The sequence below is a fragment of the Malaya genurostris genome, chromosome 1 (assembly GCF_030247185.1).
Source record: "Malaya genurostris strain Urasoe2022 chromosome 1, Malgen_1.1, whole genome shotgun sequence".
Taxonomy (NCBI): Eukaryota; Metazoa; Arthropoda; class Insecta; order Diptera; family Culicidae; genus Malaya; species Malaya genurostris.
In genome coordinates this window covers 88,265,215-88,291,277 of record NC_080570.1, presented here as the reverse complement: position 1 = coordinate 88,291,277, position 26,063 = coordinate 88,265,215, and the positions used below count along the sequence as shown (strand labels likewise).

General features: G+C 36.9%; 1 protein-coding gene across 3 annotated transcripts in view; it reads right to left on the bottom strand.

Annotated features, from left to right (window-relative positions):
• The window catches only part of LOC131440669 (syntaxin-binding protein 5), a 444,075-nt gene extending 418,096 nt beyond the window's left edge, over positions 1 to 25,979 (bottom strand). Inside the window, exons 1-2 of one of the 3 annotated variants that reach the window (XM_058612147.1) lie at positions 25,908 to 25,979; positions 11,915 to 11,978 (exon numbers count right to left, since the gene is read on the bottom strand). The gene's annotated coding sequence lies outside the window, so the exon portion shown is untranslated. Of the gene's footprint in view, positions 1 to 11,914; positions 11,979 to 25,907 lie in introns of those variants that run through there. The other 2 variants (XM_058612149.1, XM_058612148.1) reach the window with 2 other exon arrangements.
• Positions 25,980 to 26,063: the final 84 nt, after the last annotated feature.

Below are 26,063 nucleotides of genomic sequence, written 5' to 3'. Positions count from 1 at the left end.
AATAAGCAGTATAGTTCTTTATAATAAAATAATGGTGGCTCTGAAAAGAACCTTTTATGAAAGCGTTCGTGATGGAGAGTGACGAGTTGAGTTCGAATTCCGATGGATACCGTTGACTTTCGATGGATACCGCTGACTTCCTTCATCTGTTTCCAGGCTGACCAGGCTGTTGTCCGTGGGTGCGATACTGATATGGTTTGTGTAGGTATAGCGTTCACAATCGATTACAATCTTTCAGTAAAGGAAACTTCAAGTTGCTGGATTGATCAATGATACAATAGGCCTGTGATATGAAAAGTATGAAATATATCTACGGCTTTCTACATTGATGTTCCTAGCAAAAACAAGATCGATACATGTGCCTCCAATCGTAGTAGCTTGTGAAGGATCAGATTCCATATCCAGCTTCATATACTTGCTCATGAAATCAATGAATTTAATATTATCTTGTTTTGAGGCATCTATATTGAAATCCCCCACAACGATCATCGGTGTAATTTTACGAGAATATAAAAATAAATTACGCGTGATGAAAAATTGCTTCTCTTTGTAAGTTGTATCTGGCGAAATATATAGAACAGCTAACAGTGTTTTTATACCATTTAGCATAATATCGATTGCACATATGTCGCCGAAATTGTCAGCCAACAACAAATTTTCATCATATTGCTCACTAAGTTGTTCGAGTTTATGAACAGTAGCAATCAAAGACGCAGTGTCCTTTAGGTAAATTGCAACACCACCAGCTCTACAATTAGAACGTTTATATTCAGCGATGCAATTATAGCCTGTTATACTCACTGCAGAACAATTGTCCAACCAAGTTTCACTAAATGCTAAAATATCAACTTTGGTTAGTATATTGTCAGTGAAAATATCTGAAGCATGAGCATTTAAGCTTTGAACATTGAAACTGATTAAGCTTAAACCTTGATTTGTCATAGCGATAAAATCCAACAGTGCGTCACTGATTGTGGATAGTTTATGACTGAATAGTCGGTTTAACTCTGTTCTCAGTTCCGTCATTCTGGGCGAATCACTACCCTTTGAGTGCCAAAATTTGAAGAAGTTCTTTTGGTTAGTTAAGTAAAGCCCATCCATTGTTGTCACCCGTGACAATCCAACATATACTAGTTGTTGTTCCAAAGATTTATCGTAGTCAAGTACAATTTCAGAAAATGTACCTCCCTGCGATTTATGGACCGTGAGTGCACATGCACTAACTATCGGAAATTGAATTCTTTTACAGTTGATGCTACCAAGCTTAATATTGGCTGATCGTTTTAATATAGGTACCCAATCAAATTGCAGTTGACCTGGGTTAGAATACACTAAAGGTCTAGATTTGACCTTTAAGCTGGCACCGATAATATTACTCTCAAATTTTAGCCATAATCGAATAATGCGCTCTTCGGGATTATCATCATCATGTTCGATAAATTTAAGCTCTCCTATGGCCCCGTTAACTAGCCCATCTTCGACATCAATGTTAGTTGAGATCATATAGGGCATTCCAAGCGTCAACCGTAATAGATAAGGTAGACCGCCTGTTTCCACTACGCTCATCTTATGCATCTTTAATCTAGCACTAGCTAGTTGTTCCGCATTTCGATAACCTGTGAAAACATCGTTGACAATAAAATCATAGCCCTCTCGTTCACGCAATGCTTCCGTATTATATCTTTCAACATCCATATTGCGATGGAAGAGACGTATAGCATTCGGAACATTTTGTTTACACCACTCAGCTGTTCGAAAGCGGCTTTCAATACGCTCATTTTCAGAATCAGTAAGTGGCATACCATTACCTATTTTAGTAAGTATGGAAGAAAATTCAATGTCAGCTTGTCGCATAACTTGAACTAATGGGAAGAAATTAAGTGATTGCCAGAGTACAGGTCCAAGAATAGAGTTTTTACATGGCTTGAAAACTGGCCGTGCGTTCACAGGTGGCAGTTGGCGAAGATCACCACAGAATATTATATGAATTCCGCCAAAAGGATCATCATAGTTCCCAGTGATGTCTTGCAACCGAGTGTGAATAATATTAAGCATATCTGCGCCAATCATGCTTACTTCGTCGATAATAATCGCTTTAACGCCTGCAAAAGCATTGCGATACAGTTGAAGTGCTTCGAACCCAAGTTTTGAACTACTTCTACGTGCCATTGAAATTCGAAAAGCAGAATGAACTGTAGTGCCTCCAATAGCTACCGCTGCTTTCCCTGTTGATGCACAGGCGACATATGCGTTTTTAAGTAAATTGTGTGCTTGACTAAAACGATTATAAGTCTCCATCAATATTTTCAGAGTAAACGTTTTACCACATCCTGCGGGGCCAGTGAAGAATATCTGCAAAGGCGTGTTCATACCGTCGAACGCATGCAAAATATCAATCAAATGTAAAATCAATTTTCTTTGATCTACATTTGTGGCCCTGACCATAGCACAATAATCCTGTTTGCTCATGACATTGGTACGTTTTTTGATGACAGCTGACAGAGCACCAGTAGGCAACTGTTCTATATCATCATCGTTGGGCTCCATAGTTATGGCCCGTACGTACTCATTGTGTTTATCGTTGGATTTTTGTTGATCATCACTTTCATTTTCTTCTGCAACACGAAGATATTCTTCGACGATCTGTTCCAACTTAATATCACAATCATATTCTTTTAACTTGTCGAATATGATAGTTTTATTTTGATCATACAAATCTATGAACTTGTTACGATCAAGAATATCACAAGCTTCATTTCGAAATGGTAGAAACAGAAGAACCATTTCACGCTTGTAATCGTTTAATTCAGACATTTTATATTTCAACCATCGCACTATGCGAGGTGCATTTCGCTTCTTATACGAATTCGTGTTACTGTTATCCTTCGTGTAACACGCTACGAAGTCAGCTAAACAAATGTCATCGAGATCTGCACGCTTTTCATATTTTTGTACTATGTTCAGCGTCCAAACATCGGTAGAATCATCATCAATTCCTTCCTCGTCCATTTGTTTAGTATGCTTTCTAGACTTTATACGTTCATGTGGCCACATGGTGGGTATAAATTGTACTTTCCGGCTGGCTTCTGACATTGGTTGACGTAGTAAGTACCAAGCAGCTTCTTGGGCACACATTTCTACTGAATTTAGCATTTTAATACTAACTTTTTTCAGTAATGAAGCATAATCTTGATCAGGGTATTCTTCTTGTAACTTAACTAATTCGAGATGTAAGTTACTAATACCTCTGTTCGTTTTATTAACATATTCAACAACATACGCAGCACATGAATATTCATCTAGAATAAATTGAAGATCCATGTTTGACAGTAATTTGTTTGCAACCCATTTATTATACGGGTTGGTCCAAAGTTCTTCCATGGAACGTTTCAAAAGAATTATAGGTCTTGGTGTGGAGGCACGAATTACATCCAAGTAGTCATCGTATGAACAATTACAATCGCAAAGGTATTCATCTAATGTCGCATAAATTTTTATATTCAAATTTTCGCGCATTTCTTCACCTTTTTTCATCAACCGATTACGACGGGAGTCATTCGATGGCATTGGCAAAATAATTCTTGTTTGATCCATGGGCCAATATGGGATATTAAACCGACATCGCTTTTCGTTCCGTTTGTAACAGGTAAATGTATGCTTATGTACCTGATTACTGTTAGAATTGATGGAACAAAGTCTATTAATAAGTTCAATTGTAGCGGGCATGTCCTCTGAAATTGTTTCTTTAGGATCATTGTTTAACCACAGCAAAATGTGTGCATGTGGACTGCCACGATGCTGAAACTCTATTCTTTTGAAATAATCGACCACATAATATTCACCAAAGGGACTAAATCTTGACGAAGATAATATGTTGAGCAAGGTATCCACGAGTTTATTGAAATAAATGCAACAAGTGACTGGATCCTCACTAACGAGTGTAGCTCGCTGCAAAGCAGTCAGTTGATCTACTGGGTTTGCTAAATTAGCGATATGTTCATCAGAAAGTCTATATAAAATTTTTAACAATTCGGGCCATCGAGTTTCATTGGCACTCAAAGTCATGAATATTGTTGGTCTTCCAAGTTGTCTAATCATAGCGAAAATATCATGCTTACGTTGTTGCCAATATTGAACTGAATTTGGGATAGATTTGAGAAACGATAAATTACGCTCAATGCAAGTCTCCAAGAACTCTCGGTTCTTTAACATTTCGCGAGTTATATTCGCAGTTCCCATACACTTAAAAGTGCTGTGCAAACCTTCTGAAACACGAAGTCGCATTATTTTTGCTGCCATATACAACAGGTGTTTCGGTTTGGCACCTCGCCTATCCTGGCGCCTGAGCTCACTTGTAGCCATCATAAATGGTGTAACATGAACATCAGTTCTATAAGTGCGTGGATGCCCGAAATAAATATCTGGAAATGAGAGTTCTTCCGCAAATTCGTCATATATTATTGACAGAGGAATTCTATTCTGAGCGGGCGCAATTTCCAAACACTGGTCTTCATTCCAAAGGAGCGTTTGTTGTTGTCCAATTAAAAGCTCAAAATCACTCTCAGAATCAATACATTCCGGCTCGTTGTCAGGATCAAGTAATGTTGACGATGAGTGGTCAAACTGGTTTAGTTGATCTTGATTGATGACTATATTATAACGACGGTATAATGGAGTATCAACAAGGTACATAAGCCACTTTTTCACAGTAGCTTTTTTAACGAATCCATTCAAATAGGATGATTTGTGAATCGAATGCTTCTTAATGCTAACATTGAATGAATAATCATCATCAATGTTTCTAGGAAGCACGCGAACCATCTCAGAAACATCTACTGGTACATTAATAATTTGTCCCATAATTGAATGACTACCTGCAGCATGACGCAAACGGCGAATCTGCATAAAAGGTATTCTTGGTGAGATGAGTCTCTCACTTATGGGATCAAGTGGAGGTAGACCTAGCGGACGATTGGGATATACAAAACCATTCGTTTTTGCTAGCTTAGGTACAACCCCACGTCTCAAACTGCTTCGGCATGTTTGACATGCTCTAAAGTTATCTGTGGATTCAAAAGAAGCTAATGTAATAAGCAAATTTTCCTCTTCTCTGTTAATCGTTTTCAAATCATTTTGAAACCATAATCGATCGCAAACGCTACACACTACACCAAACTCATTATCAGTAAACCGCTTTTTGAACTCGCGATCAGCCCTTTCATAAACACACATCATATCTATGAAAAAATAAAAAACCATTCATACATTTCATTCTCGGCAGCTGGTAATGGAATGCAAAACTATATATTCTAAGCGTAAAACAATTCATTTTTAATATACTAATATAGGCTGGGTACAACAAATTTCTGAAGTAATTTCAATGAAAACTTTCAAGTACGAAGATTTCATTAAGAGACAATTGCAATGGTCCGTTTTGAAATGTGTACTTCCGTTGTGCAATTATAATTTTGATAATAAAATAATAATAATAATAATAATAATAATAATAATAATAATAATAATAATAATAATATAATAATAATAATAATAATAAATAATAATAATAATAATTATAATAATAATAATAATCATACTAATCGTAATGAACAAATTACTAAATGACATTAAAAGTTTTGAAGTAATAAAATCAATCATATGAAATATCGATTATTCAGCGCGCATTAAGGTTAATCAACAGGATGTAAGATTATTGGAAAATATCAAGAACCGTTATTCTGCTATCCGTAATATTATCACTAGAACTTCGAACGAATATTATTGATATTTCTAAAAACGCTGTCGAAATCCAGGGTAGCTTGGATCCGATCGGAAAATCAATACGTCACTATTCAGAATAAGTGATAATAACATACCTGATCGGATTCCATTCGAGTGCTCATCTTGTACTCCACTCGGTTGCGAACTCAACGAACCACCTCCATCACTCGGCTCTGCTACTGTCTGCTCAACGCGTCTCAACAGCCGAATCGGCTCTCCTTCTGCGAGTTCTGTTGAAGCCTCCTGCTTCTTCCGCTTGCGGTAGCAAGCTTTGTATTTCGCCTGGAGATGCCTCGATCGCGCCATAATCGATACGTTGACAACGACAGCCAAATTCGAAATGAATGGCTTCTGAGTCGGTGCTATGCATTTTATATAGCAAATCAGAAGGAAGTTCTACAAACTGCAACCAATTTAAAAATGGGTTGTATAGAGTACAGAAAAGTAAAATTTCGCATAATTCTTTGGGAGTATTATTATGGTTCTAAAAAGAACCGATTTGAAGAATTCTGAAATTAGGAACTGGATCTGAGTTCAAGAATTAAATTCAGAAAAGGTCTGCTTTCATTGCCGACTGCTCCACCTGACGGCTGAAGTCCTAATGAGTGCTTGACCTAAGCGTTTGAGGTTTGGCACCTCGCAAAAGGTCTGCTCTCATTATCGATGACCGCTGCTCCCAACGATTGAAGTCCAAATGAAAGCACGACCTAAGCGTTTGAGGCTTTATACCACGCAAAAGGTCTGCTTTCATTGCCGACTGCTCCACCTGACGGCTGAAGTCCAAATGAGAGCACGACCTGAGCGTTTGAGGTTTGGCACCACGCAAAAGGTCTGCTCTCATTATCGATGACCGTTTCTCTCGACAATTGAAGTCCAAATGAAAGCACGACCTAAGCGTTTGAGGCTTTATACCACGCAAAAGATCTGCTTTCATTGCCGACTGCTCCACCTGACGGCTGAAGTCCAAATGAGAGCACGAACCTGAGCGTTTGAGGTTTGGCACCACGCAAAAGGCCTGCTCTCATTATCGATGACCGCTGCTCCCGACGATTGAAGTCCAAATGAAAGCACGACCTAAGCGTTTGAGGTTTTATACCACGCAAAAGGTCTGCTTTCATTGACGACTGCTCCACCTGACGACTGAAGTCCAAATGAGAGCATGACCTGAGCGTTTGAGGTTTGGCACCACGCAAAAGGCCTGCTCTCATTATCGATGACCGCTGCTCCCGACGATTGAAGTCCAAATGAAAGCACGACCTAAGCGTTTGAGGCTTTATACCACGCAAAAGGTCTGCTTTCATTGCCGACTGCTCCACCTGACGGCTGAAGTCCAAATGAGAGCACGACCTGAGCGTTTGAGGTTTGGCACCACGCAAAAGGTCTGCTCTCCGAAGCTGCTGGTCCCACGGCGTCTGCTTGCATCCAACGCACAAGAAGAAATGACCGAATTTCGACCACGTTTCCTCTTTTATACGCAGTCAGTTGAAGATATGTGCCTGACTACCTCAAAATCGTCGTCCTTGCGCGAAAAAGCCAAGCAAAAATAAAAAGTTTTCCGCGTTGTTTTCAAAGTTTGAGAAAACTTAATATTTGAGTTGTTTGTGGTTATCTCACACTGTTCAAAATATTATCCTAAATTCCTGATCATATTTTTGATGAAATGGTGAAAGAATTATGTTGCTGCCTTTAATACAAGTCGAGATATTCACGATTAAGTTCTGCCCATTCTTCCATATGGCTAATTTTGAAAAGGCACCCCATAGTAAAGTAAGTCGTATTCACGACAAAAGCTGCGATGATGCCCAAAACTCAACTGAGACAACGATTAATTCTAAACTATACTCAACGAAGCGAGCGACAAATAAACGAGAAGCCTTGATGAGAAGCAATACCAATACATGGCTAATCAACGAAGAAGCTTCACCACTTTTTTTGCGGAACTATTATTACTACCAGCAGTAATCCCAATGATGCCCAAAAAACGCAAATGAGACAATGATCAATTCTTAACTATACCCAATGAAGCGAATGACTAATCATCGAAAAGCTCTAATACGAATCACCAACACAGAAGAACGAGCCATTAGGAATGAAAACGACACGGTACCCAGAGTCCGAGACTAGCAACCGTTCGATCACCCCACAGATAAAGCAACAATAGAAGTATACCATGGAACAGAATAGCGTCAAAGGAGAACACACACAAGGATCAGCGTAAGGTTAGGAAAAGTAATTCACGTAGTTAGAAAAATGAAAAAAAGGGAAAGTTTCTTTTAAACAAGTTAGGCATCCGTAATTATGAAGACAACAATTTTGTGATCCAACCACGAACCGATTAATGTAAACCAACGCAGTCGACTCGAGGATAAACCTTCTGGTAACATCAAGCTCCGTAAGTACATGCAGCGCCCTCACAAAAGTCTTTCATTGAATCTCATTGAACTTGCAGCATTGCAAGAATAGCAACCCAACCGTGAAACAAAAACCACGTCACCTTTCAGGCAAGCCTTCACGTCAGCGTAACCGCGACGAGCAGCAACACAAAAATATCTTTTCACGGGCACCGGTCACTGTCATTGACATAGTGATAGTGGTTTCGGTTCGTGGCTCTCGGCAATTTTGGTAGAACTTCGGGAGAAAGTTTTTTTTAAGAGCTTGCTACCCTTGTGTAAGGGCATGAAAACAGAACTGTGTTGTTAATTGCGAAGAAACAGAAGTAAATAAAAGTTTAATACCATGTTCACATTAGCGCTTATATCACTTGATATACCGAGATGATACGCATATCACGTGGAAGTGTTCACATATGATCGAAATGATATCGTTTGACAATCAAGTTGTCATATTGAATGTTCCCATTAGGAGTAAGATCAATAATATTGCTTTTCTCTCCTACAATTCAATCAATAATTGAAGTCTTACATTCAATGGTCTCCGAACGCCAGTATTCGTTGAAAAATTCGAAATTATAATGATTGTTTATTGTCACTCTCAAAGTGACGTTCATAAATGAGTGCGTTCAATGCCATTATCCGTGTTGCTAGTTGCGATTTTTGACATCTCAAAATGATATCGTACATGATATCCCGTATATCATGCCAAAATGGTGATACGCGTTGACATCAAATTGTATGGGATATCAAGTGATATCGCACATGATATCATCAGATATCAAGTATATCCGTATACAAGGGGCAAATCACTCTAAACTTTGTCTGAACTCAAACAAGTTTTACCGGGAGTAAAAAAGTTTAGCAGGGATCTCGCTGGATTAGAATGGGATTAGAGAAGTTTAGCCGAGATCTGAAAAAGCATTATTCTGACATAAGAAGCTGTAAATGTGGGAGCAGAGATGCCAGATATTTTCATAGAAAATCTGTATTGCTTTGTATAAAAAATCTGTATCTGTATATTTATCTGTATTCACTAATGAAAGGAAATTTCGAAAATAAAATGATGTTTAAAGATGTTATTCCATTAGATTATTGTTATAGAATGGCAGATGCAAGGAGCATTCCTTTATATCGTAAGTCCTTCCCGCACTGACAAGAACATTCAACGACGAAATTTAATTGTTTTTGTTATCAACCACAATTGAATTGTAAATCCATATACTTTTTTTGTTTGAAAATGATGACTTGGAATTCAAACATGGAATTCAAACGCCCAATACGCAACGTCAAGTCAGGTCATACAACTTTTCAATCTGACAATAAAGTTTCATGACGCCATGACTTCCTCGAACATCAGTTCAAATTGATTTCAAATTATGATTTAAATGTATTTCAGCGTTCATCATTAAACAGCTGCACGAAAAAATTTTCATTAAACAGCTGCACGAAAAAAGTTATAGTTATTCAGCTATAACGAACACATATGCAAAGTTTCATGGAAATCAAAGAGAGTCGAGCCAGCAATCAGCAGATTCCGCATGGAATTGCTCTATGGTTAAAATATACTGTCATGAATCTTGTTTGAGATTGAAGATCGACTAGTTTTTCGAAGTTATTAATAACGATAATAAGGATTCAGTACCTCACATCTTATTAGCTGGCGTAATGGAAGAACTCCCGCCAAAATTTCAAGACTCATTGTATGTGTCGATTGCGTGCAGCTTACAGCAATTCTTAAACAACGAGACGAAGTTTGGATATCAGACGAAAGCAATGCAAGGCAATCATTCGTGCTTTTATTTCTACGGAAGCCAAACTGAGTTTCTGACATCAAGCTGTTCGTTCGTGACCGATTTTCACAAACTAATGTTTAAATAAACGGTCTTATTATTAATTTTTATTAGTTTATTTGAAGCAAGAAAGTTAGTTTCTGTCAAATTCGCTCTCCAACAGGCATAAAACTACTAAAAAAAAGGCTAGTTTTACCCATAATTGGTTCTAGCATAGGGGATCCTACGAAGAAAATAGTTTTGAAGTTTACAGTGACAGATACTATTTGTAAACCAAAACAAACTTCAGCGTCGCATTTGTTTATCGTAATTGTGATGAATGCAATCAAACGTCAGAATGTGAATGTTTATGAGTACTACCGGCTTCGATGTGCGTGGCAGGAAAGATGACTTGTTGAGTTTGCAAACGGTTTATTTTTTGCCTTTCACATATAGAAAGGTTATGCAATCACTTGAAAAACCGACCGGTGAAAATTGGCCCGGGCCAAGTGTCATATATCATTCGACTCAGTTCATCGAGCTGAGCAATGTCTGTGTGTGTGTGTGTGTGCACGTGTGTGTGTATGTGTCAAATAATCACACTAGGTTTTCTCGGAGATGGCTTAACCGATTTTGACAAACTTAGATTCTAATGAAAGGTCTCGGGGTCCCATACAAAATTCCTGAATTTAATCCGGATGCGACTTCCGGTGTTATAGGGTAAAGTGTGTTCAATATTGTACACCGTCACTTAAACCGGCGAAACAAAAAACGTAAAAATATTTCTAAACTGGTCTCAAAACTACACAAATCGATAGTCATTATCAGTAGGTAACTAAACAAACCGATTCCGGCTATCCTGGTTCCCGGTATCCGGTTCCGAAAGTACCGGACATAGTGGTCATATATACCAAAATAGATCTCACTCACTTTTCTCAGCGATGGTTTGACCGATTTCCACAAACTTAGATTCAAATGAAAGGTCTTCCGGGCCCATACGGAATTCCTGAATTTCATCCAGATGCGACTTCCGGTTCCAGAGTTATAAGGTAAAATGAGTTCAATATTGTACACCGTCACTTAAACCGGCGAAACAAAAAACGTAAAAAAAATCTAAACTAGTCTCAAAACTACACAAATCGATGATTATTATCAGTATACTACTAAACAAACCAGTACCGGCTATCCTGGTTCCTAGTCTCCGGTTCCGGGAGTACCGGAAATATACATGAGAAAGGCATCATTGCACCACTAGGTGGATTAAAACAGGTTTTATTACAACATCTCGTTCGGTACGTCGTCAGTTTAGACATGGAACTTTGGTACTAAACAAAAAGTGTTCTGCAAAAAGTAGAAACTTTACATCTGCTTATCGGTTTAAAATGAACTGCCGAGCTTTGCATTAAGCAGTTCAATTTGAACTGCTATGCATTGATGAGTCTAAGACGAAACGCAAACAAAACGGTTATGTGCCCTAAGCACAAAATTAGGCTAACTCTTGAATGGCGAATCTACAGTTTCACGAGCTAAAATTTTTCATGACCCAAAAGAAACACAAAAAAATAGTGCAATTGACATCAAAATTTAGCTCCACATCGACCGATTACAACACAATTCATTGATTGTAATGAGCAAAATGATATGGTTACTAAACTAAAGAGTTAACTATTAATACAATTTCTTTAAATTGTTCATCGAAATCAATTTTTTTTCTTGGCACTTTTTATGCTCTTTTTATTGCAATTATTATACTACTTATTGTTGTTTTATTGTTATTGTAGAGAGTGCAAAATAAATTTAAATATTTACCTAGATAAAATATATAATAGATCACAGTTTTTGTCGAGTTTCACTATTTGATAGAATTTAACTATGTTACATTAAAACTTCGTCATCATGTAAATTTAACACAGTAAACAAAAAGTATTTGTCAACAGAACAGCGCATTGTGTTAATATTGTAAAACATATTTACCTTATTGGCATCTATTGGATTATCAGACAAGTGAACAACTGAGCCCGGATGAGTTTTTCTGGTTCTGAAAGTAGAAAAGTTTATACATATTTCAATATGTAGTTATAATATGATTAAGAATGTTTGAGTTATGGGATGAGTACACTATTGAAAAACCTGTCCCATGTCCCATGACCCATGTCAGCATCAATAAAAAAAAAAAAAGCATGAAAGTATCACATGACGCTCTCGACAGCGTGGAATGTTCAGATAATCGTCACTTCGCGTAATTTAAAATGTATATTTTCCATGTTTTCCAAGATCGGGCGTCATGCCCCGCATATATTTCAATAGACAATTTTTAATGGTTTTGAAAAATAAGATATTTCATGTTTTTTTCAATGCATTCAACGAGTATTTGTATGTAATTTTGAGAAATAATGATTACGGAAGATAGTCATGCACGAAACTCTTCCGTGTTGTTCTCTATAGTTAAGATATAGCTATATTTCGTTAGGGGATGCGTTTTACCCCATTCACTCCTACTTTTTTAGGAGAAAAATCTGACTCGAAAATTACGTCAGGCTGGCGCTTCACCGGCATGATTAGGTGGCAGCCAAGTCAGTGGTATGATGTGCGTATTGAAGATCAAGGGCCGCCAACTTCCCACACTATCCGCCGATGCGACATTTCTTTCCCTTGCGTAATGCACCATAGGTTCAATCGCCTTCTTTTGCATTGATGCACCAATCGATATTCTCTCCCTTTTTCCTCTCTCCCGCTAACAAGTTATTGAACGAATGTATTGTAACTGGCTCCCCCCACCTTTATGTACGTAGAACAGACAATAAGCTAGTTTAAGTTTAGAACTTTTCAATAAAAGCAATCTTGGAAAAACAATCGAAGACGAAGGTGGTAAACCTTCAGATGTTTCTTTAATTAACGAACAAAAAAGAACTAACATGGCGACCGTGACAGTGTAATCTGTACCCAGTAAATGTGATGTTTCCATTGACGTTCCCATTGGACAGTGACATTGTAATCTGTACCCAGTAAATGTGATGTTTCCATTGATGTTCCCATTGGACACAGACAGTGTAATCTGTATCCAGTAAATGTGATGTTTCCATTGATGTTCCCATTGGACCGCGACAGTGATAATCCGTATTCAGTAAATTGTGATGTTTCCATTGAAGAACAAACAACAACCAAAAAGTGTATGTGTTACCAGTAAAGAACATTTCAGAAGATCGCTCAGCAATGCAAACAGTGGTCCCGCTCTAAAAACAATATTAACAATCAACCAGAAGTGCCAGTAGTTCCAGTAATGCAAACAGTGGTCCCGCTCTAAAAACATTATTAACAATCAACCAAAAGTGCCAGTAGTTCCAGCAATGCAACAGTGGTCCCGTTCTAAGTACCAGCAACATTTGCCTGAATAAATCCAACGCAAATAATTACTTGCTTCGAGTGGAATCAATACCGATGATAGTGGAAGCAGCAACATTAGCCTGAATAAATTCAACGTTAGCAGTCAACCAACCGCAACCGTGAACTCGAATGTATGTATACACTCCATATCCACACTCCATCAGGTAAATAATTAGTAAGATCCCTAGAGATAAGTAGCTAGTAAAAGAAATCGTAATGGACAAACAGGAACTGAAAGAATTTGTAGAATTTTTGCCCCCCTTGAGAAAAATTCGTGCCCTAAGTGGAACGAACTAGTTGAAAGAATTAAAGATTTACCAGGAGACGATCCACTAACCTGGGTAAATTATGTAGAAGAAGAGGAAGAAAAACCAAATCAATGAGAGTAAATAGTAAAAGTAATAAATAGTAAAAGTTCTTTTATTTATTTTTATTTTTGCTCTTGCTTCATTATAAATGAAAGACCCCTTTTGGGACAATATAGAGTTGTGGGAATCAATTGACGATTTCCTGCAAGAAGTTTTTAACAGTCGAAGACGCGGCTAGCGCCGTAGATATATCTACTTGTTAAAAAAAAATATTTCAGTTCGTTATAGTAAAAATCAAATACCATGGGGAAAGGGCAATCAAAAGAAACAAACCAGTCTGGTGACATCAATATCCAAATTAATGAACATATTGAACAGTCTATGACAAGTCACCAAGATCACGAGCTCAAATTGTGGATTATTATCGCAATTTTGTCGATCTTACTTCTATTAAAAATACATAAAATAATGAAAAAACGCTGAACCAAGAAAGGATTTAAAACAGCACAAAGCATAAATTCAATCGCTTAAAAACCCCACGAATAAAATATGAATAAAAATATATACAATAATATAATAGTTTTATCATCATTAACTGACTAAATGCCTATGACAATAGAGCAATTACACAAAGAAATAAAAATACTTGTAACTATAAACAACAACTTAAAAAAATCGATTAACAAAAAATTTAAAACAGAAACTCTAACGACAAAATTAAACTATGCCAACGCGCTATATGCTCAAATAGAAAGCAATCTGCTAGAAAACGAAGACTCATTATCACACTCAGAATTAACATTTCTCGTTGAAGCGGCAAGAAATGCAATTACAGACATCCGTACTACAGTAACCTCGAAAATACAAGAAGAATTAGCTGACGAGAAGAGAGATACGGACTTCAAAATGACAAACACAACACCAGCAGTCTTTGACATCTGCCAGGCAACGGCGTTAGTACAAATGTACGACGGCACGCCGTTAGGATTGGATGGCTTCGTAGACTCAGTAAATCTATTATTAGAAATTACTACAGCGGAACACTTGCCAATGGCAATAAAATTTATAAAAACACGTCTATCAGGTAAAGCAAGATTGGGCCTACCTGATAATATAAGTAACATAAACATAATTGCAAAACTAAAAGCCACCCGACAGAGTGGACCGATAACAAAATTTTGCGAGGAAGTAGAAAATCTAACTACTTCACTCGAACATGTCTACATTAAACAAAGAATACCCCCTGAGGTAACTTCCATTCAATAAAGGAAGCTATCCAAAAAGCACAAGAAAACTTGACCGAAAATTCAATTACCGTCTTAGCCACGCGAGCTAAACAAAATCACAATAATTTCAAAAACTATAACCGTTTCTCTAGAGGAAACAAAAGGAATTTCTCCACCCAAAGCAATTATAGCGCAAACCAACGCTATAACGAACCACAAAGTATTTTCAACAACAATAACCAATTCCACACAAACAGATCTGAGCGCTCTAACAGCTCAAATTACTCATACTATAACAATAATAACCGAGGCCGTGGACATTACCAACCTCAACAAACTCGATATGGGTTAAGTTGATTTCAGCACAATCGACAGAATGTCTTTGTAGCAGGCTCTGATCCATTACCGTATACACTCAAACCTCCATTTACGTAACTTATATATGTATATATATGTATATAATCGCTTAAAAACCCCACGAATAAAATATGAATAAAAATATATACAATAATATAATAGTTTTATCATCATTAACTGACTAAATGCCTATGACAATAGAGCAATTACACAAAGAAATAAAAATACTTGTAACTATAAACAACAACTTAAGAAAATCGATTAACAAAAAATTTAAAACAGAAACTCTAACGACAAAATTAAACTATGCCAACGCGCTATATGCTCAAATAGAAAGCAATCTGCTAGAAAACGAAGACTCATTATCACACTCAGAATTAACATTTCTCGTTGAAGCGGCAAGAAATGCAATTACAGACATCCGTACTACAGTAACCTCGAAAATACAAGAACAATTAGCTGACGAGAAGAGACATACGGACTTCAAAATGACAAACACAACACCAGCAGTCTTTGACATCTGCCAGGCAACGGCGTTAGTACAAATGTACGACGGCACGCCGTTAGGATTGGATGGCTTCGTAGACTCAGTAAATCTATTATTAGAAATTACTACAGCGGAACACTTGCCAATGGCAATAAAATTTATAAAAACACGTCTATCAGGTAAAGCAAGATTGGGCCTACCTGATAATATAAGTAACATAAACATAATTGCAAAACTAAAAGCCACCCGACAGAGTGGACCGATAACAAAATTTTGCGAGGAAGTAGAAAATCTAACTACTTCACTCGAACATGTCTACATTAAACAAAGAATACCCCCTGAGGTAACTTCCATTCAATAAAGGAAGCTATCCAAAAAGCACAAGAAAACTTGACCGAAAATTCACCTACCGTCTTAGCCACGCGAGCTAAACAAAATCACAATAATTTCAAAAACTATAACCGTTTCTCTAGAGGAAACAAAAGGAATTTCTCCACCCAAAGCAATTATAGCGCAAACCAACGCTATAACGAACCACAAAGTATTTTCAACAACAATAACCAATTCCACACAAACAGATCTGAGCGCTCTAACAGCTCAAATTACTCATACTATAACAATAATAACCGAGGCCGTGGACATTACCAACCTCAACAAACTCGATATGGGTTAAGTTGATTTCAGCACAATCGACAGAATGTCTTTGTAGCAGGCTCTGATCCATTACCGTATACACTCAAACCTCCATTTACGTAACTTATATATGTATATATGTATTAATATACGAACACATGTGTGCAAATATTTGTATTTCTAAATACATATAAATATTGGTGAAGTAAAAGCGATCATTTATATGCATAAATATATACACATACATGCAGACGAGTGAGTGTGTAAGCATACATACATACACATATAAGGTTCGTAAAAGGAGGTTTGGGTGTACACATCCAATGCAAATGCAAACAGCTGTGCCGGTCAATGCTCCGAGCGAGCGGCAACAACTGCAACAGCAGAACCAACCGATGCAAAATCATTTTTTGGGCAAATGTGTTGACTTTTAATCTAAGCGCTTCTAACTTCATTAAGATCGGAGTACGAATGACTAACTCAATTTGACTTTACTGATAGATTCCGGAGCAGATATTTCAATTTTTAAAACAAATAGAATAATACCTAACCAAATCGTGAACAGAAATGTAAGAACAAAACTAATTGGAATAACAGATGGGGAGATAGAAACTACCGCAATAACCGAAACAGAACTAATGTTCGGAAATAATATAACCACTAGACATCATTTTCATTTAGTTGGACCAGATTTTCCTATTCAAACAGTCGGCATATTGGGTAGAAACTTTTTCATCTCCCACAAATGCCAGATCGATTATGAATACTGGTTATTAAATTTTAGTATAAAAAATGTAAATGTATCTGTACCATAAAGTTAATGAAAACTATATTATTCCACAACGAAGCGAAGACATGGTAGTCTTTTCACAGGAAATTGAACCAGGAGTTTTCTGTGGAAACGTTATCATATCCTCACAAAACCCTTATATAAAAATCATGAACACAAGAAAATCACATGTAAATATATCCAACTTAGAATTTACACCTGAAATAGAACCGTTAGCGAATTACAATATAATGAAATTTAACAATAACCCCCCTGAACGATACAAGAAACCATAACCTATTGAACGAAATAGACATGAACAACGTACGCACAAAAGGAATTAAAGAATCTAATATTGAAATATACAGATATATTCTCTACCCCAGAAGAACCCTTGACGACCAATAACTTCTATATCCAAAATATCAACCTAAACGATAACGTTCCATTCTACATTCCTAACTACAAAACGATTCATGCACAACACGACGAAATAGAAACACAAGTCAATAAAATGCTGAACGACAAAATTATAGAACCTTATATATCACCCTACAATAGCCCCATTCTCCTAGTACCAAAAAAAAGTACGGGTGTGTAATGTCACAGACATAACTGGATGTCGTGAATACGAATAAATCTGACACTCTTTCCTTATACTTTCGAATATCAATTAATTGAGCGATTGTGTGCATTGTGCAAGCTTTCCTCTTTTTCACTACTATAATTTGAAACGATACTCCTAAACTAAAGTACAGATTAGTTACAATAAACATTCTGACACACAATTAAATATTACGAAATAACTTTTATAGTTCTTTATGATAAAATAATGGTGGTTCAGGAAGAAACCTTTCACTAATGGCTTCTAAGTCGGTGCTATGCATTTTATATAGCAAATCAGAAGAAAGTTCTACTACAAACTACAAGTGGTTGAAAAATGGGCCGTATAAAGTATAGTGAAGAAAATTTCGCATAATTCTTTGGATATACAATTGTTGTTCTAAATAGAACTATACATAATTTCGATGTCAATCATTTCGTTTCGGATTTAAATATTTCAGTGAATGAAGTTATCAAAATGCCGTACGAGATAAATTTCTGACATTCAGAAGGGTCAACTTGTGTAATTCTCTAAGATATTAAAAACTGTTGCGAATTTTACACTACGAAAATTGCACAAAGCTTATCAAATTATCCTGAAAACTGGCTCTGTGACCTGAGCGTTTGAGGCTTTACACCACGCAAAAGGTCTACTTTCATTGCCGACTGCTTGTTCTTACTGATGTTGGTGGGAGAACCTCACCTCGACATCCAGTTTCGTCTGTAGCAATAAAAGAAATGAACAGTGTTTATTCAAAGATTTCCTTTTCTACTTGTTCAGTAGATTCCGATATGTGCCTGACTACCTCAAAACCGTCGTCCGGATGCGAAAAAGGCTAGCAAGCGTGATGAATTTAAAAAAAAAATTAGGGAACTTTGTTCTTCAATTATTTTTAGGGTTTTTTCACGCTGTTGAAAATTTAATCATGAGTTTCTAATCATATTACCGATAGCTTGTAGAAAAAATATGTTGTTGGGTTAAGTACATCAAAAGATATTCGTGGTAAAGTTTTGCCCATTCTTGTACAGAATAAATTTTGAAAAGGCGTCCCATAGTAAAGTAAGCCGTATTCAGGACAAAAGAACCGATTTGAAGAAATCTGGAATTAGGAACTGGACCTGAGCTCAAGAACTATATTCAGAACTTAGAACAGACTCAGAATTCTGTTGAATTTTAGTAGACTACAATTTCGAAACTGAAATCAGTTCCGGAATCTTTTTCCAGAATCCAGTTCAGCCCGCAGGCTCTGAATTCTAAACCCATATTCCGAAACTAAGCTCTGAAACTTGAAGACGATTTCTCGCCACGACTACCAAAATGGGTTGTACATAGTGCAGTGAAATGTCGCATAATTCTTTGGGAGTATTATTATGATTCTAAAAAGAGCCGAACAGATGAATTCTGGAATAAGGAACTGGACCTGAATTCAAGAACTAAATTAAGAACTAAGAGCAGACTCAGAGTCTCGGCTTGATGGTCGGAAAGCGAATGAGAGTTGCTACCTGAGCGTTTGAGGTTTGAACCACTCAGAAGGTGCACTCTCCGCCGCTGTTGGTTGATGATATCGCTCCCTCGACGACCGGAAAAGCAAATAATAAATCATTCTCACGACGTCTGCTTCCATCCAACACACAAAAAGAAATATCGATTTTCGACCACGGTTCCCCTTTTATACGCATTCAAATGAAGATATGTGCCTGACTACCTCAACATCGTCGTTCTTGCGCGAAAAAGCCAAGCAAAAGTGAAGAGTTTTCCGCGTTGTTTTCAAAGTTTTAGAAAACTTCATTTTTGAGTTGTTTGTGGTTATCTCACACTGTTCAAAATAATATCCTAAATTCCTGATCATATTTTTGATGAATTAGTGAAAAAAATATGTTGATGCCATTAATACAAGTCGAGATATGCACGATTAAGTTCTGCCCATTCTTCCATATGGCTAATTTGAAAAGGCACCCCATAGTAAAGTAAATCGTATTCACGACAAAATAGAACAACGCAAAAAGAAAATGGAGACTTGGTGTAGATTTTAGGCAACTAAACAAAAAAATTCTAGCAGACATATTTCCTTTACCAAGAATTGATACAATTTTAGATCAACTTGGTAGAGAAAAATACTTTTCGACACTAGATTTAATGTCAGGATTTCACCAAATACCTTTAGAAAATAACTCAAGAAAATTTACAGCCACAAAGCGGACACTACCACTTCACACGTTTACCTTTCGGACTAAATATTAGTCCAAACAGTTTCCAAAGAATGATGACGATTGCCATGGCTGGACTTACACCAGACCACGCATTCGTTTACATTGACGATATAATAGTGATAGGATGTTCCATCCAACACCATTTACAAAATTTAACAAAAGTTTTCGAAAGAATTAGAAAATACAACCTAAAATAAACCCAAACAAATGTAAATTTTTCAATACCGAAGTGACATATCTAGGACATAAAATAACAGATAGAGGAATATTACCTGACAGTACAAAATATGACGCTATCAGCAATTATCCGATACCGAAAAACAGCGACGACACTAGACGATTTGAAGCTTTCTGCAGTTATTACCGTAAATTCGTACCAAATTTCGCAACGATAGCACACCCTCTCAATCAACACCCCAAGAAAAACAAACAATTCGTTTGAACTGATGAATGCCAAAACGCTTTCAACACATTAAAACTATACCTAATGTCACCTAAATTACTTCAATACCCAGACTTCACACTACCCTTTATACTCACAACGACGCTTCAGATGTAGGTTGCGGAGCTGTACTTTCTCAAATCAGAAACGGAAACGACTTACCTATAGCTTTTGCGAGCAAAAGTTTTACCCCGGGCGAAAAGAAAAAAACAACAATATTAATGGAACTGACAGGAATACACTGGGGATTAAATTATTTTAAGCCTTACCTATACGGAAGAAAATTTACGGTCACGACAGACCACCGACCTCTAGTTTATCTATTTAACATGAAAAACCCTACTTCTAAGCTAACAAGAATGAGATTAGATTTAGAAGAATTTGATTTCAACATAGAATATATTAATGGAAAAAGCAACGCTACAGCAGATGCCTTATCCAGAATTATAACAACCTCCGATGAATTAAAAGCCCTCAACGTATTTAGAGTCAGCACGAGAGCCATGTCAAAATTAAATAATAATATTAATAATAACAGCAATATTAACAACGACAATATTAACAATAAACCGACAACCGTGAAAGACAAGTTACCAACGACAAAAGATAAAGAGACTGATCACCTTGTTATCTATACGACCGAAAACCCGACTGAAACGAGAACCTTACCCAAGTTAAGAATTACTGTAGAAAATACATACCTAATAATTAGCATATACAAAGACACGCAAATGAAAAAATTAATGAAGCATATAGCAACATATGTAAATGAAAGAGGAGCTCTAGAACTCATACTTTCAACATTAGAACAAGAAATGACAAAAATGAAAATAAATAAAGTCGCAATATCGACAGAAGAAGCAATATTTAAAAGGGTGGTCCATGAATATATTCAAAACATTAGTACAACAAACGAATAAAAACATACAAATAATAATGTATCATCCACCCAAGTTCATCAGTTAACCTGGCAAGATACAGAATTTTTTTTTAAAATTACCATGAAACCCCTACGGGAGGACATGTAGGACAGCATCGTCTGTACCTCAAAATAAGAGAATATTACAATTTTTAAGATATGAAAGGAACTATTTCACGATCCATTAAGGCCTGTGATTCGTGTAAGAGGAATAAAATTTTTAAACACACTAAAGAAAAACAAATATTAACTAACACACCGTCAAAACCATTCGAAATAATATCAATAGATACAATAGGTCTATTACCTAAATCCAACAATAACAACCGCAATAATACCCATCCAAAACAAAGAAGCAAACACAATAGCTAAAAATTTAGTAGAAAAATTCATACTAATATACGGAAAATTTGTGGAATTAAAATCCGATCAAGGAACCAAGTACAAAAATGAAGTACTCGAGAAAGTATGCAAATATTTACAAATTAAACAAAACTTTGCAACTGCCTATCATCCGCAAACTATTGGGTCATTGGAAAGAAATCACAGATGCCAAAACGAGTATCTGCGATCCTTCGTCAACGAACACCATTCAGACTGGGATGACTGGTTACCATATTACGCATTTACTTACAACACCACACCACATTCGGAACATCAATTTACACCATACGAATTAGTCTTTGGAATTAAAGCAAAATTACCACAAAAATATTACCCAAAGATAACGAACCAGGTTTACAATTTTGATCTTTACAGCAACGAACTCAAATACAAATTGGAAAAATCTAACGTAATAGCAAAACAAAGATTAAATGAAAGTAAAAACTCCAGGTGTAAAAACTCAAATATCCATATAAACCCACTAGAAGTACAAACAGGCGAAATAGTGTTTTTACAAAACGAAAATCGATTCATTTTATATCGGACCGTACACCATAATTAAAATTCTAGATGTAATTTGCGAAATCGAAAACAACATAACAAAGTAACGAACTGGAATAGTACATAAAAACAGACTTGTAAAAGGTTAAATAAAAAAAATCCAAATTTTTATATACATTTTAATGACACACATACAACCCCAATTAAACCACACATACTGGTTTGTTATATACAGAAGACACACAACACACTTCAACACTCACTATCCATTAATAATGTTAGGGAGCCAGTTCGATTACATTTGAATGATTACACTACGTTACATCATTCAACCGAAAGGAGGGTGATGTAGCATGATAATATTGACCCGACTAACCCAAACGAAATACTTTCCTACATTCCAGCATTCACACGATCTCTAACCAATCCTTCTCTGATCACAGATCATAAACTAAAGCCGAATATGCACTAAAATCCCAAACACCAATCCTTACATCCTTCAAATACCATGCATCCAAATTAGTAACAGGTCGTAAAAATACTTGACGATCGTTACATTTCCCATGAGCCAGCAATATGGTTCACATTAAGTTCCCATGCTAGCCGGCCGTGTTGCAACATATGCTGCATATGGCGAGCTAAGCCAACTTCCCACACTATCCGCCGATGCGACATTTCTTTCCCTTGCGTAATGCACCATAGGTACAGTCGCCTTCTTTTGCATTGATGCACCAATCGATGTTCTCTCTCTTTTTCCTCTCTCCCGCTAACAAGTTATTGAACGAAAGTATTGTAACTGGCTCCTCCCACATTTATGTACGTAGAACAGACAGCAGACTAGTTTAAGTTTAGAACTTTTCAATAAAAGCAATCTTGGAAAAACAATCGAAGACGAAGGTGGTACACCTTCAGATGTTTCTTTAATTAACGAACAAAAAAGAACTAACACAGGCCTGTGATAGGACTGGAGAGCTTGTACGCGGTAACAAACGACAACGGTCAACGATGAGTAAACATTGCAGCCTCCCGAGGAATGGTAGTTCGAAGCACCTTCTTCCCCCGCAAAGATATCCACAATTCACCTGGAGATCACCAGATAAACATACGGAAAATCAAATCGACCACGTTCTCATCGATGGGCGATTCTTCTCCGACATCATTCAATGTCCGCTCTTACCGCAGTGCCAACATTGATTCTGACCACTACCTTGTCGCGGTTTGTATGCGCTCAAAACTATCGACGGTGCACAACACTCGTCGCACAGGAACGCCGGGACTCAATCTCGAGCAGCTACGTAGCGTTTATACTGCAGATGAATATGCGCAACAACTGGAGCTAATGCTACCAACGGAAAAGCAGCTTAGCGCGGCGACTCTTGAAGATGACTGGAGGAACATAAGGTCCGCCGTGAGTAGCACTGATGCAACCATACTAGGTACGATGTTATCGAATCGAGGAAATGACTAGTTTGACGGCGAATGTCAGCAGTTGATCGAAGAGAAGAATGCAGCAAGGGCGAGGATGCTGCAACATCGCACGAGAGCGAACGAGGAACGATACAGACAGGCGCGGAAAAGACAGAACACGGTTTTACCGCAGGAATGGATGGATCGAGTGGTATGTCCCAGTCATTTGATCTTCGAACTTGATCAATGGCTCGACAGTACCTTTCAAACGAGCCTACGTTTGTTAAAATCGAAATACAACGCGTTTTGTCGGTTACGTCATTTATATAATCATATCTCCGGAAACAAAAGGAGAGTCTTCATGATGAAATTAGTCTTGAGTGAAAAAATCTCTAGACCAGTGAAAAATACTTTATTTGCCATGCCGATCCCATATGCAAAATTTCATGAAAATCGAAGGGGGTCGTGCCAGCAGCCAGCTGATTTCGCATGAAATTACTCAAATGTCATTCTGGAGGTCCAATTTTCGACCACTTTATCAAGCATTTGAGGAAACAATGACATGTTCAACATTGATAAACCAAAGCCTTCACGTATCCCTACAAAAAATGTTCGAGTGGCATCAATCACACGAACGCGAAGGCCAATTCACCGGTCCAATTCTCGAATTAATGTTGTCGATGACAAGTATGACAAGTGGTACCATCCTGTTGAAACCACATTTCGTCCACATCCATATCTTGAAGATTTGGGAACAAGAATTCATCGATCATGGTTATGTATCGATTTCCATTCATGGTAACGCGTCATCCTTCCTAATTTTTAAATAAATAAGGACCGATGATTCCACCAGCCCAAAGACTGCACCAAAAAGTAAATTTATCGGGATGCATCGGTAATTCTTGAACAGCGTGTGTATTATCTTTGCTCCAAATAAAGATGATTATATGCACCATAAAATTCACGAAGTCACTTTACACTGTCAAAATGATGTTAGAGCAGTAGAGTAATCAATATTGAAAATGCTTGTTTTAATCCACCTAGTGGTGCAATACTGTCTTTCACATATCAGTGATTGTAGTGATCAGTAGAAATTCCCCGAAATACTACAATTTAAAAAGTTTTTGAAAAGAGTTTTGATGATTTCTATAACATCATACTACTGTACTGATATACTACATTTGAAATTAAGGTAGTGAAAATCTATTCAATCATATGTGTGAAAGTGAAGTGAGCCCCATTTCATCACATTCGATTACTATTGCCGGTACTTTTGAAACCGAAAACAGAATATCGGCATAGTGATATTCGGTTCATTCAACTATAAACTAATATGACGACGACGATTCCCTACGACGATTTGAGTTTTGGAAAAAAATAATGTACCGAAATCGGTCTTCAATAAATCAATTATGAGACTATTAGTCCTTTATTTGGTTACATACTATCATGACCTGGAAACTAGATAAATTTACTGACCAATTAAAATAATTGGTAATTAAGGGAAAAATATTTTTAAGTGACATCGTTACACTAAGCACCCTACATCTGAAACGTGCGGTTGGATCCAAATAAAATTGAGATATTCTTATGGCATCCTAAAACCATTGATTTGAGTAAGTTTTTCAAAATCGGTTCAGAGATTACCGAGGAAAGTGGGAGACATTATTTTCACATATTTGGTGCATATCACTCCGTAATTTCGGAATCGAAAGTCAGATCCAAATGAAATTGAGAAAATTTGTATGGGACCATTAGACCTTCATTTGAATCTAAGTTTGTGAAAATCGATTCAGCCTACTGCGAGAAAAGTGAGTGACATTATTTTCACAGTTTCGCTGCATTATTTTCACATTTGTGTTGCATCTCACCCTGTATTTACGGAACCGGAAGTCGGATTGAAATGAAATTCAGAAACTTCGTATGGGACCACAAATCCTTTGATTTGATTCTAAGTTATTGAAAATCAGCTTAACCATCTCGAAGAAAAGTGAGTGACCTTATTTTCAAATATTTAGTGCATATCACCCACATGTACAAACGCCAACACACACACATACACAGAGAGAGAGAGAGAGAGAGAGAGAGAGAGAGAGAGAGCTCAGTTCGTTGAGCTGAATCGAATAGTATATAACATTCGGCCTTCCGGGCCACTGTTTAAAAGTTGTTTTTCGCATTATTTGTATAGCCTTTCTATATGAGAAAGACAAAACAAGCCTCATAAAAACACCCCATAAATGTTCTGTGAACGAAATGTTAATGTATATTATGCATTTATTATTGAAAATGGAATTTATTTCAGATTCTAAAGTGATTTTTAATGAACATATACTTACGGGTCAATTGCTTTATTCCAATTTATGACATATCCACTGAGCGTGAAAGAATCTGCATGCACTATGTGAGTATTTCCTTTCTCAGTACCTACATATATCCATTTAGTGCCAACAGGTAAATGCAGGCGTGTAATTCTGAAATCATATTGATGTATA